Below are 21,228 nucleotides of genomic sequence, written 5' to 3' on the forward strand. Positions count from 1 at the left end.
TACAGAGGTCCTAGTTGCTTCCTAAACATATTTACTAAAAGAAAATATCTTGGCTCTCTAGATTCCAACTTCTGGAAATTCAGTGGAACAATTGTGGAGCCCAAGAGCTGAACTGACCTCCTCAGCCACCGTGAAGATAGTAAGCCCACCTTCAAAGAAGACCAGTGCTTCATGTGGAACAGAGTTGCCACCCCCAACCAAAGCTTTGTGACATCATCAAGGCTCTACTTATGTCATAAAACTCCTCCTAGCCAGGTTTCTTCCCTACTAACCCCCAGAAATATCCAGCATACAGGTCCTAAAATGCTGCTCATACAGCCCCATGAAGACACAAAATAAAAACCCCAATCTTCTTCCCAATTACTTGAGTCATATTTTCCAAGTAACTCAACGCCTTTATGTGTTTTTTTTTTCTGTAAAATAATTTTTGGTTTGAGTCAACAACTCACATGAATGTTTTTTTTTTCCTAGCTCCAATGTCCTCATTGGTTATTTTCTATTGATTTTTCCATTACTTCATAATAATAATTATCAAACTTTCCACTTCTCTTCCTCCTCCCACTTTCTTCTTGCTCCGCAAATAAACCTCTCCACTCAAACACCAGTCCAAATAGAGGGCAGGGTACTTTGAGCTGTGGGAAGTCCAAGCCCACCTTTCATCCATCCAGATTTAGCAAGGTATGCATCCACAAAAATATGATCACAAAAAGCCAGTGTATGATATGCAGACAATTGCAAGTGCCATTATCTTTGGCTACTCCGTCTGCCCCAATTGTCAGCCACATTCAGAGCTTCCAGTTTGATCCCATGTTCTTTCATTCCCAGGTCACTGGATTAGTTGAAATCCCCTTAGTTCAGGCACAGTGTCTCATAGTGTGGACCAAGCCCTTATATTCCTGACATCCTTGCTCTTTTTCTCCATCCATCTGCTCTTCCACTGGAGCTTGGAAGCTCCATCTAGTTTTCTGATTTTGACCCTGACTTGATCTCCATCATTTGCCAAACAAAAGTTCCATGGTGGTTTTCAAGATAGTCAGTCATCAGTCTGACTATGGGACAAGGCACACATAGTTACTAGGGACATGTCACAGAGCGGTCAACTTCTCCTCCCTGCTTAAGTACCTAGAGAGGGTCACCCTATGGCCTTCTGAGAACCACTCGAGAGATATCGATCTTGACATCCCCAGAATGGCCCCATTAATTGAGATAACATTAGTGTATGTGCATTAACTTGTGTGTGTTTGTGTGTGTGTATTTAAATCACAATAACAAATGGATTGTAACATTGAAATTTCTTCTCATCTTGAGAAGAATATTTGCTACAGAAACACTCTCACAGTAATAGTGAGAGTGTAAACTATCTAAGAAAGGAGAAATAACTGGAGGAATCCCCCAGGAGTTAGGCTCAGTGTCCCAGGAATTACGCCCAAGGAAAGTCAATGAACTCAGTGATGGAAGATAAAACCCAGCCTAAATAAAACCCTAAATCATTTAGGTGGAACATGAGATACTCTTACAACAGTTACAAGAGGTCTAAAATGCCTGGACTGGAACATAAGGGGAACACAATGACGTGGAGCTGAGAGTGCATGGCAAAACTGATTGGATCTGGCAAAAATTATGTAAGCATACCAACGAAACCACCAGTGGGACAAAACCCTAACAAATCTGTATGACAACATATCATGTTGAACATAATGTGAATTATAGACAAAGGAAAGATCTTAATTATGTCACTGTCACACAGGTGATGATGAACCAGTTCCATCGTAGAGTGACTCCCTGCTGTGTTTAGATAACCTGTCTATTCTGTCTAGTCGGTTACAAGGAAATTTGCATTAATTGCACAGATTAACTATCAGCATGATTTACTGCACAATCAAAGGCAAGGCAAAGAAATCATAGACATGTTGTTGAATGCTGATGATGTTATTGGGAGTTTTGATGGGTTTTTTTCTCAAAGGGAAATCATCGGTGACTCTCATGCATGAAGCAGATCCTTTCTCTGTGATGTTTCCTGAATAGCCACTGAGATACCAGCCCAATGAGTTGTGGTCTCTCTCTCTTTTGAAAAGCAACTTCTACCTTCAGCTTGATCTCTTGCTTGAGCTTCCCTTCCGGCTACTAGGCTCCATTTCTGATCCTGCAGAGGGCAGCTTCCCTTCCGGCTACTAGGCTCCTTTTCTGATCCTGCAGAGGGCTTTTGTCAGGGATTGTGATCTCTAAGTTTTTCCCCTTTCAAGAACTAATCATTCTATTAATCACAATTCTAAACTGCTGTGGGAGTTTGTTTGTGACTTATGCCTTCACATGTGATACAAGCGACCTGTGTGTATCGGGTCTTCTCTCTGTTCATGTGGGGAAGGCATGGCAGCAGGAGTAGATGGCTGCTCATTCTCTGTAAGGAAATCAGTAAACAGTGGGGACCAAGTAAAAGGATGTCCTGAAATATTAAGTCTTGTCCTTTCAAGGCCCCAAAGCCTCCAGCTAGGTTCAGGGTCACGACAATCTCCAAAACCCACCGAGCATGAAGTATTCAGAACCAGAAGCCTGTGTGTGCCATATCACATAAATTCATCGTGAGTACACCAATCTGTTTTTTTTAATTCTAAATTATTTTCTCCCATCAGAACGATCTATATTACCAATTAACCAAATTTGCTGCATCTTTGGTGTCCTAGAATTGCTTTAAATTGTTGCTGGGACAGTCTTACAAACCTTCCTGTGCTCTTATGAGACCTTGAGACAGCATTTATTTCAGAAATCAAAGGCAGTTGGGTTCAATCCTATGGTTAGCTGTTAGCTAGACACTGGAAGGATGGATTTGACTAAGAAAGGGAGACAGCATACATGGAGGCAGGTAACCTTTCCTTTGCAAAATGACCCATTTTGAGGCCTTACTTCAGGCTCTTCTCTTCTACTAATCTTGGTTTTTTTATTAGTTTAGGAGAAGAATTAAAACTCCATTTACAGTATCTGTGAACCCGAATGAGTTAAGTATGTGTGACCAACTTGATGTCTGCCTGTCTGTCAACAGGGCCAGAGTTCAGGGGCATCTGATGCATAGCACAGGAATGTCAGCCATCAATCTCTGGTCCACCTAACTCTACAGCATTAGAGTTGTCATGGTTGCTCATCTGATCTTCCTCATATGATCTCCATCCACAGAGATGTCAGAAAAATCCTCCCCTGAGAGTGCAAGTTCTTTACAAATGAAAGATTATACAACAGAAGACACATGGGATATTTATATGGGCAAGCTGTTGAAAGGATAAAGTGACAGAAGAAGTTTATTGATTAATTAAAGAAAGAATCCGCTTCAGCTGATAGGTTAGAACATAGGTAGGTGGAGTAAACAAAATAGAATGCCGGGAGGAAGAGGTAGTGAGCTCAGAGAAGCCATGCTCCCCTCTCCCCGCCAGGTGCCATAGCTCTGCTCTCTGAGGCAGATGTCGATGCAGCCAGCCACCATGTCAGACATGCTGAATTTTTCCTGGTAAGTGCAACTCGTTATACTACACTGATTATTAGAAATGGGTTAAAATGCTGAATCTAATTGGCCAGCAGTGTTTAAAAGAATAAAGATTTGGTGTATTTATTTCAGGCATAACCTTCATGCGGTCGTGGTGCTGGGGACACAGCCTCGCTGCTCAAATAACGACAGAATGGCTTGCAGCCTTGTGGACAACTGAATCCACTGAAAGCCTGAGAAAGCTTGGGAAAGAGTAAAGCATGTTTTCTTGGTAGCAGCGATTTCTCGGTCTGCTCTGCTTGCTAGAAAAAGCAAGGGCTCTCATCTAAAAGAGGCTTGCTGACTCAGCTTCAGCTGCAAAACCCTGCAGCCCTTAAGAGGTCCGGCCACAAAACATTTAAATGGTGTTGATAAAAGCCAACTGAATGCTTGTATGTTTTCAGCAGTAGCAGGAAAAAAAACTGTGTTGTTTTAAAATGCCAGCTTTCTGGGCCATCCTGCTGGGCAAACTCTGACTGTTTGAGGAAGGGGGCCAGCTACAGAAAGAGGGCTTGAGTGTTGTCTGTTGCAGCCTCTTTGATGGCAAGGACCTTGAAACACTGTAGACTTGTGGCACTGAATGCGGCTCTGTTCGGTACCTCAGCCACAAGCTTGGAATGGCAGAAAGCTAAGGAATGGGCTACATCTGGCCAGCAAGGCCACGGCTTTAGTCCTACTGAGATTGCTTTGTAAATGAAAGATTCATGTGGTCAGAAAAACAGAGAGAGAAATAGAGTAAAGAGAGATTCAAAGACAAAGAAAATTTTTAAATGATTTACAGTGTGTTAAAAATATGTGCAGGCTAAAATTTGAAGTTCTTAAAGTTAAAAAACGGAAGAGAGTTGTTGGGTGTGGTAGTACACACCTGTAAACCCAACACATGGGAGGCAGAGGGAGATTGACCTCTGTACCTTCAGGGTGAGGTAGCACACGCCTTTAATCCCAGTGCCTTGAAGGCAGAGACAAACAGATCTTTGTGAGTTCAATGTGTAGTAGCATACACCTTTAATCCCAATGCCTGAAAGGCAGAGAGAGGCAGATCTCTGAGACTTCAAGGACAGACAGGTATACAGAGTTATTCCAGGTCAAATATACAGAGAACCTGTCTCAAAAGGCAAAAAATAAAAAGGAAAAATAAACAAAATGGAGGTTAAATTGAAGCGCACAAAGATGGAAAATTCACAGCGAATTTTGATATGGTATGCTATTATGCTCTTTTTGAATCATTTGAATTTTGAGGCAGTAGCAATAGCTGCTAAAAGATGTTTCTTTATAAAAGCTGCTGAAATAATCCAACATAGATATTTTGAAAATGCCTTGACTTTGAAATTTGGATCTAAGGACATGATGCTTTGGAAAGGAATTTCTATTTTGTTTTCACAGAGTGTGATAGTCTGTGGATGCCTCTATCCTAATATGGCAGGATGGACCACGCCCTACTTAAAGGTTGCTGTGAACACCTTTAAAAAATTGCTTCGCTCAACTGCCAACTGAGATAAATCAATAATGATGCCACCATTCAGCAGGAAGCATTTTGGAGAGAAGAAACTGCACCCACGTTCCCAAATATGGCTTATAAACGTTCTTTTACATTTAAAGTGGGATGTGATATAGATATGAATATTTGCATTAGTATAGATTTTGCTTTACTGATAGAGATTTTAGGTCAATTGTGTTATATGTATATGCATTTTTGATCTCAATTAAGGTATTGTCATTGTGTAGTTCATTTAAAAATATAATGTATATAGGTTATTAATGGATAATCATTAATAATAGTCAAATTTGTAGTCATGTTAGTTAGATTTTCTAGCTACATAGATATATATATATTTCAGTCAGATAGGCATTATTCATAACTCTCTAGACTACAAAATAAGCTATTTAATGTTTTAGTACCTTAGGGTTTTTCATGACAGTGAGAAACTCTACTCTTGGCAGCACATATCTACTTCAGGAAGAAGATGGGCATCACAGAGGATCCTTATGGAGTTTGATAGCCATTTGGGGAAGAAACTGCTCTTGCCTGGATAGATGCATAAACTGTACACAGAAAACACTCAGAGAGAGGACTACTGAACTTGCCTAAAGGTGAGATGATCTTTTCGTGTTCCTGATTCAGGAAAGGGTCAGCAAAACATTCTTCCAGACAAGCAGATAGTGACTGCCTTTGAAATTTCCTGCTTCATGGAAATGTCTGCTGGAAACTATGGGCCTGTAGGCTGAGGATGGAAACACCAACGGTACAGAGGAACTTTGGGTGACTGTCCAGGCAGCGAGATGTCCCTGTCATTTCTAGAGTTTGAAAATGGCTTACTTTTTGTTTGCTTAGGTAATACTGTATTATTCTGGAGTCTCTGATGGAATTGAAGAAGAGATAGATAGTTATAGTTTTCCATTGTTATGATAAAAGATAAAATAGATATAAATATTGTAACTGTAATTCTTGCTTGATAACTGTTTTGTTATATGTAATTTTGCTATGTTAAAGTTAAAGATTCCGTTCTTGTTTAAACAGAAAAAGGAGTAATGATGGAGTATAGGTCATTGGTTAATTAAATAAAGAAACTGTTTGGCCTGAAAGGTTAGAAGATAGGTGGGTGGAATAAACATAAGAGAATGCTGGGAGGAATAGGAATTGAGCTTAGAGATGCCATGCACCTCTCCCATGGGCAGAAATGGTAGCTCTGCACTCTGAGGCAGATGGCGATACAGCCAGCCACCAGGTCAGACATGCTAAATCTTTCCTTCTAAGCGCACCTCGTGCTGCAACATACATTATTAGACATGGGTTAAGAGGCTGAAAATAATGGGGCAGGCAGTGTTGAAATGAATAGTTTTGTGTTGTTATTTCGGAGCATAACCTTACAAGGCGGCCCCATGGGGATGCAGCCCTGCTGCTCAAATTTCTACAATCAAGGGGAAATGGAAGAAGGGAAGAAAGAAGAGAGAGAGACAAGGAAGAATGGATGAATTTAATCATTCATTGGAAAAATGAGTGAACCAATGAATGAGGATACCTAGTAGGAAAAAATGTGCTGCATTCCCTCAGAGAGTCAGGTCAAATTAAGGATTGACAAGGTTTTCCACTAAGGAGGAGGCTCATTCCATTTTACCTTCTTTGTGCTCCAGGCCCACCCACAAGAGTGATGATGAGGACAGGGAGAAGAAGAGGAGTGGGTGTACCAGAATTCCCTGGTACAATTTCTCACCCAAATTGTAGACAAATCACCTGACCTGGGACAGCTGATCTACATGCTGGACCCTAACTCCCAGTTTGACAACCCTAACATTTTAACCAAGTTTGTGAAGATGAAGGAACCAAAAATAGCCCAGTTACAGGACGGCAGGTTCCTTACAGGATGGGAGTCAGACATCAGTACCATACTGGTATTTGGCGGTTTGATGGGTGTGTGGGGTCTTTGCCAGACTCCACCTTGCCTCATGGATTCCCTACTTTACTGATATTATGGAGTTCTGTGCATTCATCATATGTGTGCATGTCACACACTAGTGGGCATCATATGTACATGTTTATCCTGTGTGTGGGTGAGTGTGTTCATGAGTTTTATAGCCCAAGTACTACAGAACATGATCAATGAAAGGGAACACTGTTTTCCAGATATGGCAGGGCAATTATTTAAATGAACTGACAAGGGTTGGATGGCATGGATAAGACCTATGAGAGTTCAAGGCATACCGAATCCAGGCATGACAAAGTAGGTGGCAGACAGAATTCTGGGAAAACTAAGTAGGTAGCTTGATGTCCAACTTACTGGAGAAGAGCAACTGAGCGGAGACACTTTTCACTAAGCAACATGCTCTAGTGGAGATCAAACATCCTTTGACTTACAGCCAGTACGAATTAAACCATTCATCAAATGAAACCTAATTTTCTCTGATTTTGAGTATACATTTGTGTCCCTTCCTGATTAATCTACTCTTTATCCTCTTAAGTCCCAATACCTCACGCTGATAGCGGTCACATCTTTCCATTTGACATGGTTTTCCCTCAAGCTTCATACCGCCCCGAGATCATACAACTTTTTGTCCCCTCTCCACTGCTTCCTTGACAGCCATCTTGTCTTTTACCACACCACGCATCCCCAGTCCTTTACTCTCCAAGGGGAAAAGACCATAAATCCTGCTTTGTTTTAAGGCATGTATTTCTGTGATGCCCCATCCACCAAACACAATCCATCATTGACCAAATAACACAACATGTTAACAAATTTTTATTCTTTGAGAAAGAATAATCCATTGGAAAATATACCAGGATTCATAGAAGACCTGAGGTATCTCTGAAAACACACATTCCCAAGGAGAGAATTAAGTCTGCCCCTCAAAATTTGAGAATTTCACTTTAACAGATCTTCACCAAATCATAGACATAGATATGGAAGTCATTATCAAACTTGATGAAATACACAGAAGGTTTGTTGGGAACTTGGCAAATAATTTTACCTATCTCTTGGGTTCCATCTTTTTTGTTGTACTGCACTGATTTGCCCTCCAAGAAATCCCTGCCTAATTCCAAAGTCACCTCTACTGGAGGACATTCAGGCGTGATGTGGCGGTTGCCTTCAATGGAATCATCATGATGGTGGTAAAGGTACAGGACCGGATCATTCTCGTTGACAATGTAGAAACAGGTCGTTATGGTCTGCACCTCATCTGGGACCACGCCACTCCACTCTTCCTTAGAGCCTGGCATGATGTGGAGGTTGCCTTCCAGGTAGTCATCCAGGAGGTGGTAAATGTACAAGACCGGATCTTTCTTGTAGGTAATATAAAACCAGGTCTTCATGATTGGCACCTCTTCTAGGACCATCCCGTTCCTGTCATTCTTAGAGCCATTTGTGCCCATGAATGTATGTTTCACTGCTCTGCCAAATATGGTGTTTGAGCGATGAGTGTCTGTCACCTGAGGAAATGGCACATTATTAGGCAGGATCTTCAGGTTTAAAATCCTTTCATCACTATGAAGCTCCAAGCCATAGACACAATCAATCCCATCATATTTCAACAAATAGAGAGAGGGATATGTTGGCAGTTGATCTAGAATGATGGCTTTCCAATGGGTGACTGGTTCATTGGCTTCCTTCCAGCCATGAGAAATTCTGCGGCCAACAATATTCTCCAGGGCCTCAAAAGGCTTACTAAGTTTTTGCTTCTGGAGCGATGGCCCATTCTTCTTCTGGAGATGTGGCATGCAACTCATACTGAGAGGCATCTTCATCATGGCGGGAGACTTTCTGAGATAGGCCACAGCACTCCTGTTCGTCTGTCTCTTGGCTCTGTTTCTGTGCTTGGGCTTCATAGCTGCCAATCTCTGCATAGGAAGAACTCTTCAGTTTAAATCAGACACAAAGTGGTTTCCTCCACCATAAGTGCCTGCAAGGATAAGAAGGTGAGCATGTGAGGTCAAGGCTCTTTTTAGGAATAACTTTGGAGCAGGTGAAAAAGACAGAGCTGAATAGATTTGGATACCTAAATGGAATATGTTCTTAAGAAATTAATAGGAAAATTATCAAACTCTTGTCTACAGCTCAGTATATGTGTATCAGAGACATATTCCTGCTGCAAAATGCAATTGACCTCTACTGAGAAACCTACTTCCTGACTTACTATATCAATGAGAGAGGAAGCTATGCCTATACCTAAAGTGAGAAAGAAATATCTGAACAGATGGCAAAGAATTCAAAGAACAGCCACTCCTCTCCTTACCACTCAAGCTACTGGTTAGTTGGCTGATCTATAACCACCTGCCCAAGGTCATGGCACTCCAGTCCACTGGCTCTCTCTATTGTGTCTCCTGATCCAGATCCAGGTTGATTACATAAAGATATTCTGTATCTTCATTAGAGAAGTGAGTACTGTGAGTCAAACTGCCAAAAGAAAGAAACCTTAATCTGTGCAACAGCACCTATTAGAAATAATTATCTTTTAAAACACATATGGACAAAGAGGATCTTTGCCATTTAAGTGGACTGAGGAATTGGACATTTTTAGCAAAGATAGAGTGGGGAGAATACCCGACATTAACCGTCCCCCAGCTATCAAATATAGGAGCTGTTAACGACATAAATTTTGGACCCAGAGCAGATTTGAAAGAAACCTTTCTTTCACTACAGTGGTCCTAGTTGCTTCCTAAACATATTTACCAAAAGAAAATATCTTGGCTCTCTAGATTCCAACTTCTGGAAATTCGGTTGAACAGTTGTGGAGCCCAAGAGCTGAACTGACCTCCTTAGCCACCGTGAAGATAGTAAGCCCACCTTCACAGAAGACTAGTGCTTCATGTGGAACAGAGTTGCCACCCCCAACCAAAGCTTTGTGACATCATCAAGGCTCTACTTATGTCATAAAACTCCTCCTAGCCAGGTTTCTTCCCTACTAACCCCCAGAAATATCCAGCATACAGGTCCTAAAATGCTGCTCATACAGCCCCATGAAGACCCAAAATAAAAACCCCAATCTTCTTCCCAATTACTTGAGTCATATTTTCCAAGTAACTCAACGCCTTTATGTGTTTTTTTTTCTGTAAAATAATTTTTGGTTTGAGTCAACAACTCACATGAATGTTTTTTTTTCCTAGCTCCAATGTCCTCATTGGTTATTTTCTATTGATTTTTCCATTACTTCATAATAATAATTATCAAACTTTCCACTTCTCTTCCTCCTCCCACATTCTTCTTGCTCTGCAAATAAACCTCTCCACTCAAACACCAGTCCAAATAGAGGGCAGGGTACTTTGAGCTGTGGGAAGTCCAAGCCCCCCTTTATCCATCTAGATTTAGCAAGGTATGCATCCACAAATAATATGATCACAAAAAGCCAGTGTATGATATGCAGACAATTGCAAGTGCCATTATCTTTGGCTTCTCCGTCTGCCCCAATTGTCAGCCACATTCAGAGCTTCCAGTTTGATCCCATGTTCTTTCATTCCCAGGTCACTGGATTAGTTGAAATCCCCTTAGTTCAGGCACAGTGTCTCATAGTGTGGACCAAGCCCTTATATTCCTGACATCCTTGCTCTTTTTCTCCATCCATCTGCTCTTCCACTGGAGCTTGGAAGCTCCATCTAGTTTTCTGAATTTGACCCTGACTTGATCTCCATCATTTGCCAAACAAAAGTTCCATGGTGGTTTTCAAGATAGTCAGTCATCAGTCTGACTATGGGACAAGGCACACATAGTTCCTAGGGACATGTCACAGTCCGGTCAACTTCTCCTCTCTGCTTAAGTACCTAGAGAGGGTCACCCTATGGCCTTCTGAGAACCATTCGAGAGATATCGATCTTGGCATCCCCAGAATGGCCCCATAAATTGAGATATCATCAGTGTATGTGCATTAACTTGTGTGAGTTTGTGTGTGTGTATTTAAATCACAATAACAAATGGATTGTAATATTGAAGTTTCTTCTCATCTTGAGAAGAATATTTGCTACAGAAACACTCTCACAGTAATAGTGAGAGTGTAAACTGTTTCAGCAAGGAGAAATAACTGGAGGAATCCCCCAGGAGTTAGGCTCAGTGTCCCAGGAATTACGCCCAAGGAAAGTCAATGAACTCAGTGATGGAAGATAAAACCCAGCCTAAATAAATCCCTAAATCATTTAGGTGGAACATGAGATACTCTTACAACAGTTACAAGAGGTCTAAAATGCCTGGACTGGAACATGAGGGGAACACAATGACATGGAGCTGAGAGTGCATGGCAAAACTGATTGGATCTTGTAAAAATTATGTAACATACCAAGGAAACCACCAGTGGGAAAAAACCCTAAGAAATCTGTATGACAACATATCATGTTGAACATAATGAGATTTATAGACAAAGGAAAGATCTTAATTATGTCACTGTCACACAGGTGATGATGAACCAGTTCCATCTAGAGTGACTCCCTGCTGTGTTTAAGATAACCTGTCAATTCTGTCTAGTCAGTTACAAGGAAATTTGCATTAATTGCACAGATTAACTATCAGCATCATTTACTGCACAATCAAAGGCAAGGCAAAGAAATCATAGACATGTTGTTGAATGCTGATGATGTTATTGGGAGTTTTGATGAGTTTTCTTCTTAAAGCGAAATCATCGGTGACTCTCATGCATGAAGCAGATCCTTTCTCTGTGATGTTTCCTGAATAGCCACTGAGATACCAGCCCATTGAGTTGTGGTCTCTCTCTTTTAAAAATCAACTTCTACCTTCAGCTTGATCTCTTTCTTGAGCTTCCCTTCCGGCTACTAGGCTCCTTTTCTGATCCTGCAGAGGGCTTTTGTAAGGGATTGTGATCTCTAAGTTTTTCCCCTTTCAAGAACTAATCATTCTATTAATCACAATTCTAAACTGCTGTGGGAGTTTGTTTGTGACTTATGCCTTCACATGTGATACAAGCGACCTGTGTGTATAGGGTCTTCTCTCTGTTCATGTGGGGAAGGCATGGCAGCAGGAGTAGATGGCTGCTCATTCTCTGTAAGGAAATCAGTAAACACTGGGAACCAAGTACAAGGATGTCCTGAAATATTAAGTCTAGTCCTTTCAAGGCCCCAAGTCTCCAGCTACGTTCAGGGTCACGACAATCTCCAAAACCCACCGAGCATGAAGTATTCAGAACCAGAAGCCTGTGTGTGCCATATCACATAAATTCATCGTGAGTTCACAAATCTGTTTTTTTTTAATTCTAAACTATTTTGTCCCATCAGAACGATCTATATTACCAATTAACCAAATTTGCTGCATCTTTGGTGTCCTAGAATTGCTTTAAATTGTTGCTGGGACAGTCTTACAAACCTTCCTGTGCTGTTATGAGACCTTAAGGGGACAGCACTTATTTCAGAAATCAAAGGCAGTTGGGTTCAATCCTATGGTTAGCTGTTAGCTAGACACTGGAAGGATGGATTTGACTAAGAAAGGGAGACAGCATACATGGAGGCAGGTAACCTTTCCTTTGCAAAATGACCCATTTTGAGGCCTTACTTCAGGCTCTTCTCTTCTCCTAATCTTGGTTTTTTTATTAGTTTAGGAGAAGAATTAAAACTCCATTTACAGTATCTGCGAACCCGAATGAGTTAAGTATGTGTGACCAACTTGATGTCTGCCTGTCTGTCAACAGGGCCAGAGTTCAGCGGCATCTGATGCATAGCACAGGGATGTCAGCCATCAATCTCTGGTCCACCTAACTCTACAGCATTAGAGTTGTCATGGTTGCTCATCTGATCTTCCTCATATGATCTCCATCCACAGAGATGTCAGAAAAATCCTCCCCTGAGAGTGCAAGTTCTTTACAAATGAAAGATTATACAACAGAAGACACATGGGAGATTTATATGGGCAAGCTGTTGAAAGGACAAAGTGACAGAAGAAGTTTATTGATTAATTAAAGAAAGAATCCGCTTCAGCTGATAGGTTAGAACATAGGTAGGTGGAGTAAACAAAATAGAATGCCGGGAGGAAGAGGTAGTGAGCTCAGAGAAGCCATGCTCCCCTCTCCCCAGCAGATGCCATAGCTCTGCTCTCTGAGGCAGATGTCGATGCAGCCAGCCACCATGTCAGACATGCTGAATTTTTCCTGGTAAGTGCACCTCATTATACTACACTGATTATTAGAAATGGGTTAAAATGCTGAATCTAATGGGCCAGCAGTGTTTAAAAGAATACAGTTTTTGTGTATTTATTTCAGGCATAACTTTCATGCGGCCGTGGTGCTGGGGACACAGCCTCACTGCTCAAATAACTACAGAATGGCTTGCAGCCTTGTGGACAACTGAACCCACTGAAAGCCTGCGAAAGCTTGGGAAAGAGTGAAGCATGTTTTCTTGGTAGCAGCGATTTCTCGGTCTGCTCTGCTTGCTAGAAGAAAGCAAGGGCTCTCATCTAAAAGAGGCTTGCAGACTCAGCTTCAGCTGCAAAACCCTGCAGCTCTTAAGAGGTCCTGCCACAAAATATTGAAATGGTTTTGATAAAAGCCAACTGAATGCTTGTATGTTTTCAGCAGTAGCAGAAAAAAAAAAACTGTGTTGTTTAAAAATGCCGGCTTTCTGGGCCATCCTGCCTGGGCAAACTCTGACTGTTTGAGGAAGGAGGGCCAGCTACAGAAAGAGGACTTGAGTGTTGTCTGTTGCAGCGTCTTTGATGGCAAGGACCTTGAAGCACAGCAGACTTGTGGTACTGAATGCGGCTCTGTTCGGTACCTCAGCCACAAGCTTGGAATGGTAGAAATCTAAGGAATGTGCTACATCTGGCCAGCAAAGCCATGGCTTTAGTCCTACTGAGATTGCTTGGTAAATGAAAGACTCATGTGGTCAGAAAAACACAGAGAGAAATAGAGTAAAGAGAGATTCAAAAACAAAGAAAATTTTTAAATGATTTACAGTGTGTTAAAAATATGTGCAGGCTAAAATTTGAAGTTCTTAAAGTTAAAAAACGGAAGAGAGTTGTTGGGTGTGGTAGTACACACCTGTAAACCCAACACATGGGAGGCAGAGGGAGATTGACCTCTGTACCTTCAAGGTGAGGTAGCACACGCCTTTAATCCCAGTGCCTTGAAGGCAGAGACAAACAGATCTTTGTGAGTTCAATGTGTAGTAGCATACACCTTTAATCCCAATGCCTGAAAGGCAGAGAGAGGCAGATCTCTGAGACTTCAAGGACAGACAGGTATACAGAGTTATTCCAGGTCAAAGATACAGAGAACCTGTCTCAAAAGGCAAAAAATAAAAAAGGAAAAATAAACAAAATAGAGGTTAAATTGAAGCGCACAAAGATGGAAAATTCACAGCGAATTTTGATATGGTATGCTATTATGCTCTTTTTGAATCATTTGAATTTTGAGGCAGTAGCAATTGCTGCTAAAAGATGTTTCTTTATAAAAGCTGCTGAAATAATCCAACATAGATATTTTGAAAATGCCTTGACTTTGAAATTTGGATCTAAGGTCATGATGCTTTGGAAAGGAGTTTCTATTTTGTTTTCACAGAGGGTGATAGTCTGTGGATGCCTCTAACCTAATATGGCAGGATGGACCACGCCCTACTTAAAGGTTGCTGTGAACACCTTTAAAAAATTGCTTCGCTCAACTGCCAACTGAGATAAATCAATAATGATGCCACCATTCAGCAGGAAGCATTTTGGAGAGAAAAAACTGCACCCACGTTCCCAATATGGCTTATAAATGTTCTTTTACATTTAAAGTGGGATGTGATATAGATATGAATATTTGCATTAGTATAGCTTTTGCTTTACTGATAGAGATTTTAGGTCAATTTTGTAATATGTATATGCATTTTTGATCTTAATTAAGGTATTGTGATTGTGTAGTTCATTTAAAAATATAATGTATATAGGTTATTAATGGATAATCATTAATAATAGTCAAGTTTGTAGTCATGTTAGTTAGATTTTCTAGCTACATAGATATATATATTTCAGTTGGATAGGCATTATTCATAACTCTCTAGACTACAAAATAGGGTATTTAATGTTTTAGTACCTTAGGGGTTTTCATGACAGTGAGACACTCTACTCTTGGCAGCACATATCTACTTCAGGAAGAAGATGGGCATCAAAGAGGATCCTTATGGAGTTTGATAGCCATTTGGGGAAGAAACTGCTCTTGCCTGGATTGTTGCATAAACTGTACACAGAAAACACTCAGAGAGAGGTCTACTGAACTTGCCTAAAGGTGAGATGATCTTTTCGTGTTCCTGATTCAGGAAAGGGTCAGCAAAACATTCTTCCAGACAAGCAGATAGTGACTGCCTTTGAAATTTCCTGCTTCATGGAAATGTCTGCTGGAAACTATGGGCCTGTAGGCTGAGGATGGAAACACCAACGGTACAGAGGAACTTTGGGTGACTGTCCAGGCAGCGAGATGTCTCTGTCATTTCTAGAGTTTGAAAATGGCTTACTTTTTGTTTGCTTAGGTAATACTGTATTATTCTGGAGTCTCTGATGGAGTTGAAGAATAGATAGATAGTTATAGTTTTCCATTGTTATGATAAAAGATAAAATAGATATAAATATTGTAACTGTAATTCTTGCTTGATAACTATTTTGTTATATGTAATTTTGCTTTGTTAAAGTTAAAGATTCCGTTCTTGTTTAAACAGAAATAGGAGTAATGATGGAGTATAGGTCATTGGTTAATTAAATAAAGAAACTGTTTGGCCTGAAAGGTTAGAACATAGGTGGGTGGAATAAACATAAGAGAATGCTGGGAGGAATAGGAATTGAGCTTAGAGATGCCATGCACCTCTCCCATGGGCAGAAATGGTAGCTCTGCACTCTGAGGCAGATGGCGATACAGCCAGCCACCAGGTCAGACATGCTAAATCTTTCCTTCTAAGCGCACCTCGTGCTGCAACATACATTATTAGACATGGGTTAACAGGCTGAAAATAATGGGGCAGGCAGTGTTGAAATGAATAGTTTTGTGTTGTTATTTCGGAGCATAACCTTACAAGGCGGCCCCATGGGGATGCAGCCCTGCTGCTCAAATTTCTACAATCAAGGGGGAAATGGAAGAAGGGAAGAAAGAAGAGAGAGAGACAAGGAAGAATGGATGAATTTAATCATTCATTGGAAAAATGAGTGAACCAATGAATGAGGAGACCTAGTAGGAAAAAATGTGCTGCATTCCCTCAGAGAGTCAGGTCAAATTAAGGATTGACAAGGTTTTCCACTAAGGAGGAGGCTTATTCCATTTTACCTTCTTTGTGCTCCAGGCCCACCCACAAGAGTGATGATGAGGACAGGGAGAAGAAGAGGAGAATTCTGGTGTACCAGAATTCCCTGGTACAATTTCTCACCCAAATTGTAGCCAAATCACCTGACCTGGGACAGCTGATCTACATGCTGGACCCTAACTCCCAGTTTGACAACTCTAACATTTTAACCAAGTTTGTGAAGATGAAGGAACCAAAAATAGCCCAGTTACAGGATGGCAGGTTCCTTACAGGATGGGAGTCAGACATCAGTACCATACTGGTGTTTGGCGGTTTGATGGGTGTGTGGGTTCTTTGCCAGACTCCACCTAGCATCATGGATTCCCTACTTTACTGATATTATGGAGTTCGGTGCATTCATCATATGTGTGCATGTCACACACTAGTGGGCATCATATGTACATGTTTATCCTGTGTGTGGGTGAGTGTGTTCATGAGTTTTATAGCCCAAGTGAAGGGGTTAAATCAGCTCCCTTTAGAGGGCGGGGTTTGCCTCAGGCGAATCCCTGCCAATAAAGGGTGCGCGGAGAGGCGGCTCGCCCCTTTTTTGTTCCTCGCTACCTGTGCTATGCTGGAACTTTGGTTCAGTAAGTTTAACAATAAACTGGTAAATATTCTTTGATATCTGCATTGCCTTTATTTTGTGCGGGAACATCTGGCGCCTGCCCCGTGGGGCTTTGCCGAGAACCGGCCCCGAATCGGAGTCTCTTGCACCCCAGGTCGCAGCGGCCGTCTCTCTGGGCGCGCGCGGAAGAAGTTGAGATTCTGAGCAGTCTCTCTGGGCGCGCGCTGAAACAGCTGAGATTCTGAGCAACTCGATTTTCCCTGCTGTTTGTTAGAGTATCAAGCAGTGAGTTTGATATCGACAGAGCCTTTTTAACAGCGCCTAAGCCTCTGTTCCGAGCCGCCCTGGCCAGATTTCCCGTGCCCGCCCGCCGGCGCGCGCGCTGCCTGTGTCTGCTGCTCCCCCTCCCACCGCCGCCAGCGCTCAGGTCACGTGACAGCAGCCTGAGAGCCCCGGCAAAAAATACTTATCAGCCTGGTGTCTGTTTCAATTTTGTTTTTGAGTCGTTTTATTTCAGATTTAGGACACATGGATTCAACTGGACTCTTTCGCCACCACTGGCAGGAACCACTTATTACAGGTAAGAGAACTTTTTCTTTTCTAAATAATGTCTGAGAACGTGACCGCAGCCTATTTCAATAGTTCTTTTGAGTGCACCATTTGGGAGATCTTACAAGAGGTGTCTACCACACCACATATATGGATATTCCTGGGATTCTTAATTTTCCTTAGCACTATTTGGTTTGATAATAGGAAAATGATCAAATCTCTTAAGGCAGAGGTTGAACGTTTGAAAACTATTGAGAGCGACAACAATCTTCTCAAGAATCATTTTGAAGTTCTCCAGGAAGAAAACAAATCTTTGTTTAACATGACTTGGTTAACTGAGCAAAATCTAGAAAAAGTACAGGTTGATGTTAAGGAGAAATTCATTACTATGGAAGAAGGAACAGCTGAATTAGATCGTAAGTTTCAGCAGTCCCTTTCTGATGTTAAGGAGAAATTCATTACTATGGAAGAAGGAACAGCTGAATTAGATCGTAAGTTTCAGCAGTCCCTTTCTGATGTTAAGGAGAAATTCATTACTATGGAAGAAGGAACAGCTGAATTAGATCATAAGTTTCAGCAGTCCCTTTCTGTAGGAACTGAAACGTTAACTGAGAGAATCAAAACTGCTGAATGTGACAATCGAATTTTGTCTAAAGCTTATGACAGATTGGCAGAAAGATTGTCAATACAAGAAGGCACGGTTTATGCCATAAAAATTATGTCCAAAGATGACAAGTTATCTCTACTGGACAAATTTCATACTCTAGAATCCTCAATGAAGGCTTTAGAACATAATTCTGGGCAGGAGATTCAGACATTACAAAAAGCAATGGTGAATAGAATTGAAAAGATTGAGGAATTTCTAAATTCTGATGAAGAAGAGCAAAGGGTAGAAAGGCAAATTTTAACTACATCTGTGGATAAATCCCTCCGGGAAAATTTTCACAAAGCTCTACCTACAGCTCTACATGCCTTTCCTGTAATAACAACAGAAAAGGTGGTTGGTTCCAGAAACCCTAGGGTCATCAAGGAAGATACATGGGAGCCTGTCCGTATGAATGATCTCAAAGAAATTAAACAGGCCATCATGTCTTTTGGGATGCACTCCCCTTTTGTTAAAGAGATGCTAAAATCTTGGGCCACAACAAGCAAAGCAACCCCCTTGGACTGGCTCCAGCTGAGCTCCGCGGTCCTTGAGAGTGGACCGCAATTAAAATGGAAATGCTTATTCAGGCAAGAGGCTAGACTTTTAGAACAGCAGGAAAAGGCGAAGGGAATTGACGTTTCCCTAGATAAAATTCTAGGTGAAGGGCTCTTTTCAGACCCTCAGGAACAAGCTAATTTGGATGAAAACATACTCTCCATGTGTACTACAGCAGCCTTAAGGGCTTGGGACAGAGTACAAGACCCAGGACAGAGAATGGAATCATTTGTCACAGTTAAACAGGGTCAGAGAGAACCCTTTAGTGACTTTTTACAAAGATTAACTAAGGCTGTACAAATGGGGATACCTGACCCAGAAGCAAGACGTATAATAATTGAGTCTTTGGCTTACGAAAATGCTAATGTGGAATGCAAAAGGATCTTGAGGCCTTTAATGTTCAGATCAGCGTCCTTGGAAGAATGGGTCTTGCATACACTAGATGTTGACACATTTGACTATGGCACTGAAGCATGGGTAGAAGAAGCAATTTCCAATGGTAAAAGGAGACACCAGAATACCAAATGTTTTAATTGTGGCAAAATGGGTCATATGAAAAGGAATTGTAAACAACGGGTTTTCAGAAATAATAATAATGTGTCTTCTAGAAATAACAGGAATAGAAGGAATCAGCCTTCAGGTTTATGTAGAAGATGTGGGAAGGGCAGACACTGGACGAATGAATGCAGGTCTACAAGAGATAGACAAGGCAACCTGATACAGATGGGAAACGTGAGAGGGGGGGCCTCTCAGGCCCCCATGGCAAACATGGTTCAGACATTCCCAGTTTCTGCAGAGAACATGCCTCGTCAGGACAATTAGAAAGCCACATGCCTGCTGTTACAAGCAATAGTAATCAGAAAGATGAGTTACGTGTGTTTTGGCAAACTTCTATAAATGATCAAAGACCTAAGCTGAGAGTGTGTGTAAATGGCATTTTTATTACTGGCCTACTGGACACAGGTGCTGATGTAAGTATCATTACCCCCAGAATCTTGCCATCCATATTGGCCTCTTCAGAATGTAAATGTTCAGCTCCTGGGAATTGGAACCCTATGTCGAGTAAGGCAGAGCACGAGATGGGTTGAATGTATAGGGCCTGAGGGACAAATAGGAAAATTAAGGCCTTATGTAGCCAATATTGCAATGAATTTATGGGGTCGTGACCTATTACAACAATGGAATACTCAAATTAACATTCCTGCTACTTCTAGAGCCCATATTTCTGAAAGGAATATTAAAAGTTATTACAAAAGGACAAAACCGGCCATTAGGGCTGTGCAGGAACAAGCAATTGATGTCCCTTCAGAAATACCAACAGCCTTGCCTCTAAAATGGTTGACTGAGAAACCAATATGGACAAAGCAATGGCCTTTAGCTGAGGAAAAGCTACAGGCTTTAGAACAGCTGGTACAAGAGCAACTAGATGCTGGACATATAGAAGAATCTACCAGCCCTTAGAATTCTCCTGTATTTGTGGTTAAGAAAAAATCAGGTAAATGGAGAATGGTGACAGATCTCAGGGCCATCAACAAGGTTATTCAAGCTATGGGCCCTCTGCAATCTGGAATTCCATTGCCCTCTTTATTACCAAAAGGATGGCCTCTCATAGTTATTGATTTAAAGGATTGTTTTTTCACTATACCTTTGCAAAAAGAAGATAGAGAAAAATTTGCCTTCACAGTGCCTACTTATAATAATTCTCAACCTTCGAGGAGGTACCACTGGACCGTCCTCCCCCAGGGTATGTTAAATAGCCCCTCCCTGTGCCAATATTTTGTGAACCAACCATTGCAAATAATACGCAAGAAATTTCCCAAATCTATTGTATACCATTACATGGACGACATATTGTTATCTGATTCAAACATAGATACCTTGAACAGACTGTTTGAAGAAATACAGATACTGTTACCTAAATGGGGATTGCAAATTGCTCCTGAAAAGATTCAGAAGGGAGATTCTGTTAATTATTTAGGTTATAGAATAGGTTTGCAAAAAATTAAGACACAGAAGGCACAAATTTGGAGAGATCGCTTACGGACTCTTAATGACTTTCAAAGACTGTTAGGAGACATTTCCAGTTTACGACCAACTATTGGGATAACACCTGATCTAATAATTCATTTGAACAAGACCTTGGATGGTGATAAAGATTTAAACAGTCCCAGAGAATTAACAGCTGAAGCAGAAAAGGAACTGACAAAATAAAGGCAATGCAGATATCAAAGAATATTTACTAGTTTATTGTTAAACTTACTGAACCAAAGTTCCAGCGTAGCACAGGTAGCGAGGAACAAAAAAGGGGCGAGCCGCCTCTCCGCGCACCCTTTATTGGCAGGGATTCGCCTGAGGCAAACCCCGCCCTCTAAAGGGAGCTGATTTAACCCCTTCATCTCCCCCTTTTGTCTAAATAAGACACAACTAAACCAAATATAACTATAACAATAATAACAAATGATAAATATAACAAACAATATTGAGAGCAAAAGTTTTGCTAAAGAGTAACTACAATTAAATAATCTTCAACTCCATCAAAGATCTGAGAAGGGAGTAAGTATTACTTAACAAAAAAGAGATATCCAAAATGTGCAACAAATGACAGAGACAACTGACTGCCTGGGCAATCACCCAAAATCTCGTTTGCAATGTTGAGTCAACCAACTTTGGCTAAG

This window comes from Microtus pennsylvanicus (genome assembly GCF_037038515.1).
Source record: "Microtus pennsylvanicus isolate mMicPen1 chromosome Y unlocalized genomic scaffold, mMicPen1.hap1 SUPER_Y_unloc_3, whole genome shotgun sequence".
Lineage (NCBI taxonomy): Eukaryota > Metazoa > Chordata > Mammalia > Rodentia > Cricetidae > Microtus > Microtus pennsylvanicus.